Raw genomic sequence first — 13117 nt, forward strand, 5'->3', positions numbered from 1 at the left:
CTTTCTGAAAGATAGGGTGCTTCTTTAGACCCTTTCTGAAAGAAGGGGTGCTTCTATAGACCCTTTTTGAAAGAAAGCGTGCTTCTATAGACCCTTTCTGAAAGAAAGCGTGCTTCTATAGACCCTTTCTGAAAGATAGGGTGCTTCTATGGACACTTTCTGAGAAAAAGGTTGCTTCTAAAGACTCTTTCTGAAAGATAGGGTGCTTCTTTGGACCCTTCCCGAAAGAAAGGGTTCTTCTAAAGACTCTTTCTGAAAGAAAGGTTGCTATAAACCCTTTCTCAATGAAAGGGTGCTTCTATAGACCCTTTCTGAAAGAAGGGGTGCTTCTATAGACCCTTTCTGAAAAAAAGTGTGCTTCTATAGACCCATTCTGAAAGATAGGGTACTTCTTTAGACCCTTTCTGAAAGAAGGGGTGCTTCTATAGACCCTTTCTGAAAGAAAGCGTGCTTCTATAGACCCTTTCTGAAAGAAAGCGTGCTTCTATAGACCCTTTCTGAAAGATAGGGTGCTTCTATGGACACTTTCTGAGAAAAAGGTTGTTTCTATAGACTCTTTCTGAAAGATAGGGTGCTTCTTTGGACCCTTCCCGAAAGATAGGGTTCTTCTAAAGACTCTTTCTGAAAGAAAGGTTGCTATAAACCCTTTCTCAATGAAAGGGTGCTTCTATAGACCCTTTCCGAAAAAGAGTGCTTCTATAGACCCTTTCTAAAATAAAGGGTGCTTCTATAGTCCCTTTCTGAAAGATGGGGTGCTTCTATAGGCCCTCTCTGAAAGAAAGGGTGCTTATGTAGACCTTCTCTGAAAGAAAGGGTGCTTCTATGGACCCTTCTCTGAAAGAAAGGGTGCTTCTATAGTCCCTTTCTGAAAGAAAGGGTGCTTCTATAGACCCTTTCTGAAACAAAGGGTACTTCTATAGACCCTTTCTGAAACAAAGGGTACTTCTATAGACCCTTTCTGAAACAAAGGGTACTTCTATAGACCCTTTCTGAAACAAAGGGTACTTCTATAGACCCTTTCTGAAATAAAGGGTACTTCTATAGACCCCTTTACATCGGCTGTTCATATTTGAAACTCATCCAATGTCGTTCATTTACAAAATTACTAAACTAAGCACAACTTGAACACACCTACTTCCGTGGTTCTTTGCTGTGAACCTATTCTATTGAACTAGTTCACTTCTGATGTGGAAACTTTACGCTTCCTTTCCTTGAAATAAAATTGATGTAATGTTGGCGTTTTATATTTTAATCTAATGAAGTAATCCCCAAGAAATCTAATTGGTAAATTAATATTAGAAAATTATAATAAAAAATATTTGCGGTTAGTTAATACAGAACAGTGATTTAATTAATTTTAGTTCAAAGCGGCAATCACATCATCGACAATTGTTAATAATAATTATGACGTTATGTTGTCTCAATGTTTACAAACAATTGTGTGTCTTGTTTATGACCATAAATGTGGTTTCTTCGATGAATGGTTAATTTGCCATAATGTTGTTGGTGTTGTTGTTGCTGTTTTAAGCAAATGTTTAGCTTTTTTTTCCAAACGACAGAATAATTATTCACAATTCACAATTGCTTGCTTTCCTGATTTGGATATTTTTAGTGAGGAAACCACGAGAAATGCTGTGATTTTGCTTTTCCTACTTTGTGGTGACAATAATTAAATGGCGAACAAAAGAAAACATTTAATTTTTCTTAACTTGTCATTATTGTTATTGTTTTTTTTTTTTTTTTGACAATTTTGTTTTACGCAAAATAAGAAGAATCACACAAAAACAAGACAAAGACAAAAGATGTGCGTTTTTCATATAAACAAAACAGATAACTTTTAATAAATCTTTTTCTTTTTGTTTTAAACATTTTCAAACACACAACTAGACATACATGGGGAAGAGTCACAAGCGACCATTCTTCCCTACTTCCATATGTTGTTGTTGGCTGATTTTGTGTTTTTGCTCTGGTCTTTTGTGTCTATGAATATTTTATTTTAAAACATATATCTATGGCCAAATTGGCAAAAAAAAAACTTGTTCGAAGATCAAAAATTTATTCAGTGGTGGTGGGTGTAAGTTAATGACTTTGAAAATCAGAAAAAAAAATAAATTGCCAAAAGCTGTTTCTTATTCGTATTTTTATTTTAATTCAAAAATACTTATCAATGCGTAATAATCTTTTGATCGAAACAAGATTTTTGTTGTTATTGTTGTTTATGATTTGTTGTTAACAAATAAATAAAATAATCATAAAAATCTAACATTACTTTTGTTGTTGCCATAAATCCATTTGAGAATTCTGATGATTTGGAAGATTTGTTTGGCTATTCTCTCCATAGGTGGGGATTTTAGTGAAGGTGTGTCCCGTAAAAATTCCTCTGTTCTGTGTCCGAAACACAAACGCACTCAAAATGGGGCTATTGATCTCCCGTCCATATTCCATTGGCGTATGATGTATATGCCATGGAATTTCAATGAATAATTGATATTGTTTAAATTTAAATTTAAAATAACAAAAATAAACGAACAAAAATACGTAATATATTTTACATTAGGAAAGAAACCGCATTAATGACATGCGTGGCGGGAATACTAATTTTTTTGTACAAGCATTTTGAACTTTGAGTCATTTGATGTAATGATTTTCGTTTTTTTTATGTTCTGAGATCATTGAACTTGTGTAAAGAATAACAAAGTTCATACATTAATTTCTAAATGAGACAAGATGCCATTGAGAATATTTTCCGAAGGCAGGTTGCAAAGAAAGTGACATCCCAGCAACGTTAACATCATATTAGTCAGTTATTAAAACTGTTTTTCTTTCAGAAATGGTCTCTAGAAGCAGCCTTTCTTTAAGACAGGGTCTATAGAAGCAGCCTTTCTTTCAGACAGGGTATATAGAAGCACCGTTTCTTTCAGACAGGGTCTATAGAAGCACCCTTTCTTTCAGACAGGGTCTGTAGAAGCACCCTTTCTTTCAGCGAGGGTATATAAAAGCACCCTTTCTTTCAGCGAGGGTATATAAAATCACCCTTTCTTTCAGCGAGGGTATATAAAAGCACCCTTTCTTTCAGCGAGGGTCAACAGAAGCACCCTTTCTTTCAGCGAGGGTATATAAAGCACCCTTTCTTTCAGCGAGGGTATATAAAAGCACCCTCTCTTTAAGACAGGGTCAATAGAAGCACCCTTTCTTTCAGCGAGGGTATATAAAAGCACCCTTTCTTACCGAAAGCGTCTACACAAGCACCCTTTTCACCGAAAGGGTCTACACAAGCACCCTTTCTCACCGAAAGGGTCTATAGAAGCACCGTTTCTTTCAGAAAGGGTCTTATAGAAGCACCGTTTCTTTCAGAAAGGGTCTTATAGAAGCACTCTTTCTTTCAGACAGGGTCTTTAGAAGCACCCTTTCTTTCAGACAGGGTCTATAGAAGCACAATTTTTCAGACAGGGTTCATAGAAGCGCCATTTCTTACCGAAAGTGTCTATAGAAGCACCCTTTCTTACCGAAAGGGTCTATAAAAGCACCCTTTCTTACCGAAAGGTTCTTTAGAAGCACCCTTTCTTACCGAAAGAGTCTATAGAAGCACCCTTTGTTACCGAAAGAGTCTATAGAAGCACCCTTTCTACCGAAAGGGTCTATAGAAGCACCCTTTCTTACCGAAAGGGTCTATAGAAGCACCCTTTCTTTCCGAAAGAGTCTATAAAAGCACCCTTTCTTTCCGAAAGAGTCTATAGAAGCACCCTTTCTTACCGAAAGAGTCTATAGAAGCACCCTTTCTTACCGAAAGGATCTATAGAAGCACCCTTTCTTACCGAAAGGGTCTATAGAAGGACCCTTTCTTACCGAAAGGGTCTATAGAAGGACCCTTTCTTACCGAAAGGGTCTATAGAAGGACCCTTTCTTACCGAAAGGGTCTATAGAAGGACCCTTTCTTACCGAAAGGGTCTATAGAAGCACCCTTTCTTACCGAAAGGGTCTATAGAAGGACCCTTTCTTACCGAAAGGGCCTATAGAAGCACCCTTTCTTACCGAAAGGGTCTATAGAAGCACCCTTTCTCACCGAAAGGGTCTATAGAAGCACCCTTTCTTACCGAAAGGGTCTATAGAAGCACCCTTTCTTACCGAAAGGGTCTGTAGAAGCACCCTTTTTTACCGAAAGGGTCTGTAGAAGCACCCTTTCATACCGAAAGGGTCTATAGAAGCACCCTTTCTTACCGAAAGGGTCTATAGAAGCACCCTTTCTTACCGAAAGGGTCTATAGAAGCACCCTTTCTTTAAAACAGGGTCTATAGAAGCACCCTTTCTTACAGAAATTGTCTGTGGAAGCACCCTTTCTTACAGAAATTGTCGAAAGACTCACCGTTTCTTTCAGAAATTGTCTATAGACGCACCCTTTCTTTCAGAAATTGTCTGTGGAACACCCTTTCTTACAGAAATTGTCTGTGGAAGCACACTTTTCTTTCAGAAAGGATCTATAGAAGCACCCTTTCTCACCGAAAGGGTCTATAGAAGCACCCTTTCTCACCGAAAGGGTCTATAGAAGCACCCTTTCTCGCCGAAAGGGTCTATAGAAGCACCTTTTCTTACCGAAAGGGTCTATAGAAGCACCCTTTCTTACCAAAAGGGTCTATAGAAGCACCCTTTCTTACCGAAAGGGTCTATAGAAGCACCCTTTCTTACCGAAAGGGTCTATAGAAGCACCCTTTCTTTAAGACAGGGTCTATAGAAGCACCCTTTCTTACCGAAAGGGTCTATAGAAGCACCCTTTCTTTAAGACAGGGTCTATAGAAGCACCCTTCCTTACCGATAGGGTCTATAGAAGCACCCTTTCTTACCGAAAGTGTCTATAGAAGCACCCTTTCTTACCGAAAGTGTCTATAGAAGCACCCTTTCTTACCGAAAGGGTCTATAGAAGCACCCTTTCTTACCAAAAGGGTCTATAGAAGCACCCTTTCTTACCGAAAGGGTCTATAGAAGCACCCTTTCTTACCGAAAGGGTCTATAGAAGCACCCTTTCTTACCGAAAGGGTCTATAGAAGCACCCTTTCTTTAAGACAGGGTCTATAGAAGCACCCTTTCTTACAGAAATTGTCTGTGGAAGCACCCTTTCTTACAGAAATTGTCGAAAGACGCACCCTTTCTTTCAGAAATTGTCTATAGACGCACCCTTTCTTTCAGAAATTGTCTGTGGAACACCCTTTCTTACAGAAATTGTCTGTGGAAGCACCCTTTTCTTTCAGAAAGGATCTATAGAAGCACCCTTTCTTACATAAAGGGTCTATAGAAGCACCATTTCTTACAGAAAGGGTCTATAAAAACCCTTTCTTACCGAAAGGGTCTATAGAAGGACCCTTTCTTACCGAAAGGGTCTATAGAAGCACCCTTTCTTACCGAAAGGGTCTATAGAAGGACCCTTTCTTACCGAAAGGGCCTATAGAAGCACCCTTTCTTACCGAAAGGGTCTATAGAAGCACCCTTTCTCACCGAAAGGGTCTATAGAAGCACCCTTTCTTACCGAAAGGGTCTATAGAAGCACCCTTTCTTACCGAAAGGGTCTGTAGAAGCACCCTTTTTTACCGAAAGGGTCTGTAGAAGCACCCTTTCATACCGAAAGGGTCTATAGAAGCACCCTTTCTTACCGAAAGGGTCTATAGAAGCACCCTTTCTTACCGAAAGGGTCTATAGAAGCACCCTTTCTTTAAAACAGGGTCTATAGAAGCACCCTTTCTTACAGAAATTGTCTGTGGAAGCACCCTTTCTTACAGAAATTGTCGAAAGACTTACCGTTTCTTTCAGAAATTGTCTATAGACGCACCCTTTCTTTCAGAAATTGTCTGTGGAACACCCTTTCTTACAGAAATTGTCTGTGGAAGCACACTTTTCTTTCAGAAAGGATCTATAGAAGCACCCTTTCTCACCGAAAGGGTCTATAGAAGCACCCTTTCTCACCGAAAGGGTCTATAGAAGCACCCTTTCTCGCCGAAAGGGTCTATAGAAGCACCTTTTCTTACCGAAAGGGTCTATAGAAGCACCCTTTCTTACCAAAAGGGTCTATAGAAGCACCCTTTCTTACCGAAAGGGTCTATAGAAGCACCCTTTCTTACCGAAAGGGTCTATAGAAGCACCCTTTCTTTAAGACAGGGTCTATAGAAGCACCCTTTCTTACCGAAAGGGTCTATAGAAGCACCCTTTCTTTAAGACAGGGTCTATAGAAGCACCCTTCCTTACCGATAGGGTCTATAGAAGCACCCTTTCTTACCGAAAGTGTCTATAGAAGCACCCTTTCTTACCGAAAGTGTCTATAGAAGCACCCTTTCTTACCGAAAGGGTCTATAGAAGCACCCTTTCTTACCAAAAGGGTCTATAGAAGCACCCTTTCTTACCGAAAGGGTCTATAGAAGCACCCTTTCTTACCGAAAGGGTCTATAGAAGCACCCTTTCTTACCGAAAGGGTCTATAGAAGCACCCTTTCTTTAAGACAGGGTCTATAGAAGCACCCTTTCTTACAGAAATTGTCTGTGGAAGCACCCTTTCTTACAGAAATTGTCGAAAGACGCACCCTTTCTTTCAGAAATTGTCTATAGACGCACCCTTTCTTTCAGAAATTGTCTGTGGAACACCCTTTCTTACAGAAATTGTCTGTGGAAGCACCCTTTTCTTTCAGAAAGGATCTATAGAAGCACCCTTTCTTACATAAAGGGTCTATAGAAGCACCATTTCTTACAGAAAGGGTCTATAAAAACACTCTTTCTTTCATAAAGGGCCTATAGAAGCTCCCTTTCTTTTAGAAATTGTCTACAGAAGCTGCCTTTCTATCAGAAATTTTCTGTAGATGCACCCTTTCCTTCAGATATTGTCTATAGAAGAACCCTTTCCTTTAGAAATTGTCCATAGAAGCAGCCTTTCTTTCGGAAAGGGACTATAGAAGCACCATTTCTTTTAAAAAGGGTCTATAGAAACACCCTATCTTTCAGAAAAGGTGTATAGAAGCAACCTTTTTTTCAGAAGTTGTCCGTAAAAAAGAACCCTTTATTTTAGAAATTGTTTACAGAAGCAGCCTTTCCTTCAGAAAGGGTGTATAGTAGCCCCTTTCTTTCAGAAAGGATAAGTAGAAGTACCCTTTCTGTAAGCACACTTTCTATGAGAAATTTTCTGTAGAAGCACCCTTTCCTCAAAATTGTCTGTAGAAGAACCCTTTCCTCAAAATTGTCTATAGAAGAACCCGTTCCTTTAGAAATTGTCTATAGAAGCACCCTTTCCTTCAGAAAGGGACTATAGAAGCACCCTTTCTTTCAAAAATTGTCTATGTAAGCACCCTTTCTTCCAAGTAACACCTAAAGTACATCCTATCATAAAATTTATTACCAAATCATTTTAAAAATGAACATATAGGCAGGTCCTTCGTGCGTATAATTGATGTGTCACTTATACGTAATAAAATTCAAATAAATCACACTCACTATACCGTGCATGATTTTGCATGTCGTTTTTATAAATACTAAATCTGAACCAATTACCTAAAACAAAAAAGTGAAAAAAAAATTCACACCATCCCATGAACTTCAATGTAAACACGGAACTTTATATTAGTAATGAAATGATCTTTGTTCGAATTCAATACTATTCGAATTTGTAATCAAAACTCAATCATGCACATATGTATTTATGAATAACATATTTCTAAGAAATTTACATTAATTGTTACAAATGGACTTTAATCAAATTGACAGATTTCACATCAGACTTCGTGGCTAGCTAAAAAATGTGTAAATCACACAAAAGAAAGAAAATTCCATGAAATTCCTATTATAATCATTAGAGAGATCATCTTCTCAAGTATCTGAGAAAGTGATTCAACTTTATTTTGCTATAAAATAAACCCACAAAAAACAAAAAACAAAAAACAATAATGAGAAATCAAAGGAATGTCATCGATCAAATTTACAAAGCATCTCCTCTCGAATTGAAAAAAAGAACGATTTTTTGTGCATACTTTCTTTTACAATTAGCCGCCGCCATGAATCACCCGAGTGTGAGGGAACTCAAAATGATGCCACTAACATCCATCCCCCATTTAGATAAACTTTAATGTATGAACGAACATGACATTGACATTTGAAGGGCATATTTGTGGTTGTAAACTTGAATCTTTAAAGCTTTTGTTTATTTGTATTTATTTATTTTTTATTATTATTTAATAATAACAATTGTTTTTTGAAGAAGAAAAAAAAAACAACAATAAACACAAAAGAACATCATGCTAATTGAATGTTTTTGAACTCTTTGTTGAAATGAAATTCTGTTGAGATCATATGATTAATACGATTTGTTTTTTTATTATTGTGATTTTGCTAAAATTAATTTATTTGTCTATGGAATAATAATGAGTCGAAAATAAACAATCACATAATGTTTTTGCTTGTCTATTGTAAGATATTTTGCACTTACATACTAACAAAGAAGAATAAGGGAGAGTAGGACTTTGAACTTTTTAAAATAGTGACACATAAAAAACAATTGGTAGGATTTTACTTTGCATTAAAAATATAAAATTAATAAAAATTATAAAAATAAATTTAATTATGTAAATATGTATGAAAGTAGATAAAAATATTTAAAAGATAACAAAATAAAAATTAATAAAAAATAAATAAATTATTAAAAAATAAAAAAAAACAAATAATTATTAAAAAATAAGTAAATAATAACGATAACTACTTAAAATAAATAAAAAAACAATAATGTAATAAAATAAAAATTATTAAATAAATAAATAATAAAACTTAGTTATAACCAATTTAAAAATAAAAATATTGACCTATTTTGTCTTATTATCCAAAAAATAATAAAAAATTATTAAATAAATAAATAGTTATAAACAATTTCAAAATAAAAATATTGTTCTATTTTAGTCTTACTAGAGTGAAAGTCATTATTTGTGACATTTTTTAAATTTAATTACCGACCTATTATGACCTTGTATTGAAAAGACGCTACATTGACTTGGAAGAAAAAGGAATTCATATTACTTCGAATATAAAAATATCACTGTGTGTAATTTTTTGAGTCATGTTTTATTAACCATATTCTGACTCCACAGTGTGAAAGAACACCAAAAAAGAGAAGACACGTGTCTCGCCGCTTTTCCCTATCTCATCAACTTTCGCGGTTATATGTATCCAAAGGTTTGAGACTTTGATGTAAAATGGGTCATTTAGTCAGGACTATATCTTCCAAACCGTTAGGAAATTTTAATTTATCCCAGAGACAATGTTGTAGCTCTTGTCTTAAAGAACAAAAAATTGTGAACACATATAATCCATCAAACTTCATCTGCAAGGTCAAATTCGCCAAAGTAAAATTTCCTTTAAATTTTTATCGGATTTTGGTCTAGAGCTATCAAACCGATCTAATTTGAAGCAAACAAGCAACTACAAAAATTTACCTCAGATCTCAATAAACATCTTTCTAGAACATACCATTTGACCATTCTTAAAGGTCAAAATAGGAAAGCAAATATGATTTTTATCATGTTTTCTCTGGTTCTTGTCCGCAGATACTAAACCGTTCAATATTCAAGAAAACAACCAACTACAATAATGTAGCAAAGGTATCAATAAACAACTTTCTGGAACATGCAAAATGTATATGAACGATTCTTAATGGTAAAAGTAGCAACAAATATTCAATTTTTATATTTTTTCTCCCACTGTGGTCCAAAGATACCCAACCGCCCAAAAATTAAGGATACAGTCAACTACATATGATACACGTGTCCTCTCTTTCGGGACTTCAGTCACGCTGCGGTGTCAGAATATGGTTAATAATTTTCGTATTGCACAGTGTATGCAAACGTATTCGTATTATATTTTCCAAAATCGACCTTTGTCTGCCCACATGCATCTAATATGTCTCGATATTGATAGGATGTGTGGAACTTCTTTCCTGAGGTCAATCGATAAAGATGTGCAATGGAATGACGCCTTGGATGTCCTGACGATAGAAATCCCTATGGATGCCTTTAGGTGGAGAATATTCGTGCTAGCCAGGGGCGTACACAAAGCATTTTATTGGAGGACATGGCCCCACGCCGAAATGACAATTTTCTATACACTTTTTGAACATTTCCTTCCAAAAATCATATTTGGTCAACGTTTGACATAACTTCATGATATCGGAAGGGGTCTACAGAATCACCCTTTCATTCATAGAATATTGAGGCCCCTTTTCTTTCAAAGAGTGGGAGGCACACATTTTTCAGAAAGGGTCTATAGAAGCACCCTTTCTCACCGAAAGGGTCTATAGAAGCACCCTTTCTCACCGAAAGGGTCTATAGAAGCACCCTTTCTCACCGAAAGGGTCTATAGAAGCACCCTTTCTCACCGAAAGGGTCTATAGAAGCACCCTTTCTCACCGAAAGGGTCTATAGAAGCACCCTTTCTCACCGAAAGGGTCTATAGAAGCACCCTTTCTCACCGAAAGGGTCTATAGAAGCACCCTTTCTCACCGAAAGGGTCTATAGAAGCACCCTTTCTCACCGAAAGGGTCTATAGAAGCACCCTTTCTCACCGAAAGGGTCTATAGAAGCACCCTTTCTCACCGAAAGGGTCTATAGAAGCACCCTTTCTCACCGAAAGGGTCTATAGAAGCACCCTTTCTCACCGAAAGGGTCTATAGAAGCACCCTTTCTCACCGAAAGGGTCTATAGAAGCACCCTTTCTCACCGAAAGGGTCTATAGAAGCACCCTTTCTCACAGAAAGGGTCTATAGAAGCACCCTTTCTCACAGAAAGGGTCTATAGAAGCACCCTTTCTCACCGAAAGGGTCTATAGAAGCACCCTTTCTCACCGAAAGGGTCTATAGAAGCACCCTTTCTCACCGAAAGGGTCTATAGAAGCACCCTTTCTCACCGAAAGGGTCTATAGAAGCACCCTTTCTCACCGAAAGGGTCTATAGAAGCACCCTTTCTCACCGAAAGGGTCTATAGAAGCACCCTTTCTCACCGAAAGGGTCTATAGAAGCACCCTTTCTCACCGAAAGGGTCTATAGAAGCACCCTTTCTCACCGAAAGGGTCTATAGAAGCACCCTTTCTCACCGAAAGGGTCTATAGAAGCACCCTTTCTCACCGAAAGGGTCTATAGAAGCACCCTTTCTCACCGAAAGGGTCTATAGAAGCACCCTTTCTCACCGAAAGGGTCTATAGAAGCACCCTTTCTAACCGAAAGGGTCTATAGAAGCACCCTTTCTCACCGAAAGGGTCTATAGAAGCACCCTTTCTCACCGAAAGGGTCTATAGAAGCACCCTTTCTCACCGAAAGGGTCTATAGAAGCACCCTTTCTCACCGAAAGGGTCTATAGAAGCACCCTTTCTCACCGAAAGGGTCTATAGAAGCACCCTTTCTCACCGAAAGGGTCTATAGAAGCACCCTTTCTCACCGAAAGGGTCTATATAAGCACCCTTTCTTTCAGAAAGGGTCTATAAAAGCAACCTCTCTTTCCGAAAGGGTCTATAGTGACACACTTTCTTTCCGAAAGGACCTATAGTGGCACACTTTCTGTCAGAAAGGATCTATAGTGCACACTTTCTTTCCGAAAGGGTTTACAGTGGCACACTCTCTTTCCGAAAGGGCCTATAGTGGCACACTTTCTTTCAGAAAGGGTCTATAGTGCACACTTTCTTTCAGAAAGGTTCTTCAATGAGATTATCTAATTGTCTTCTATGAGATTTATGGTCTTCTATAGAAAAAACTAATAGAATTTTATGAGGAGACCAATAGACCCAAATGGCCTTCAATGAGAAGACGAAATGGTATTTTATGGAAGACTTCTCTCTGAGAAGACCATATGTACTACTATGTGAAGACCAATTTCTATGAGAAAACCGAATGGCCTTCTGTGAGAAGATCCTATTTTCTTATATGAAACGACCGATTCGTATTCTAGGAGAAGACCAAATGACCTTCCTTCAGAAGATTAAATGACATCTGTGAGACGACCAAATGGTCTTCCATGAGAAGATCAAGTGACCTTCTAGGAGAAGATCAAGTGACCTTCTAGGAGAAGATCAATTGACCTTCGATGAGAAGCCAAAATTGCATTTTATGAGAAGGCTAACGGTCTTAATCATGGAAGATCACTTGGTTGTCTCATCTGCAGACCAATTGATCTTTATGATCAAATTGGTCTACAGATGATCAAATTGGTCTACAAAGAATATTATTAGGTCTACGCATAGAGTCTTTTAAATTGTCACTTTAATAGCTTTAATAAATGCGACAAATTGTTAGGTACACAATTTTGGTAGATGTTTTTTTTTTTTTTTTTTGTAAAAAATACTTTCTAAAGTTGTCGCGGGTAATAGGTGTTATGATTGATATTGATATTAATTGTCATTAGCGTATAAGTAACATAGCAATCATACGCAAGCGTCCTGGTGCATTGGAGTTTTATGTGATGAGCTATGAATCTTGAATAAAATTCTTTTTGTCACAAATTTTGTTGACTAGCCACAGTCAACCCCGCCATTCAAAGTTGTCATACATTTTTCCACACTTGATTTGCTACGAAATTTTTAAAAAATTATTTTGTTTGTTTATTTCAAAATTATGTTAATCAAAAAATGATTTCATTTTTATTTTGCTCTTCTTTTTTTGTGTTTAATAAATTTTAAAATGTAGATGATCTCACACCTTCAAATGAGTTTGCTTAATATAATCTAGCTTAAAAAAGCCCATCATTTCTATAACAATAACAACAAACAAATATTTTAAAATTTATTTTTGATATATTTCCTTTTGTTTTTAAAAAACAAAATGAGCCAACAACAGATTAACATAATAGCTTGAACTTTCTTTGGGAGTTTTTTTTTTCATTTTACAAAAAAACAGTAACAAAACATTACAAAATTTTCAAAAACACGTGTGAGGTGGTTTCAAAGTGAAACGCAATCTCGCATAAATCAACTATTTTTAGACGCCTACCAAAACACCAACAAATGGCAACTGGCAAAAAAAGAAACACAAAACTAGAGTTCATTGCTATTTATAGGCAAAACAAACAAAACCTACGAGTTGTGCCAAAAAGCAAAACTAAAACAAAACAAACTTCTTTTGT

General features: G+C 36.8%; 1 protein-coding gene across 10 annotated transcripts in view; it reads left to right on the forward strand.

Moving 5' to 3' along the window:
- raw (NDT-like domain-containing protein raw) overlaps window positions 1-13117 on the forward strand; it is a 95945-nt gene that overhangs the window by 40533 nt on the left and 42295 nt on the right. The window lies entirely within an intron of this gene.

Source organism: Musca autumnalis, unplaced genomic scaffold (genome assembly GCF_047663935.1).
Source record: "Musca autumnalis isolate F117 unplaced genomic scaffold, ASM4766393v1 scaffold_2, whole genome shotgun sequence".
NCBI lineage: Eukaryota > Metazoa > Arthropoda > Insecta > Diptera > Muscidae > Musca > Musca autumnalis.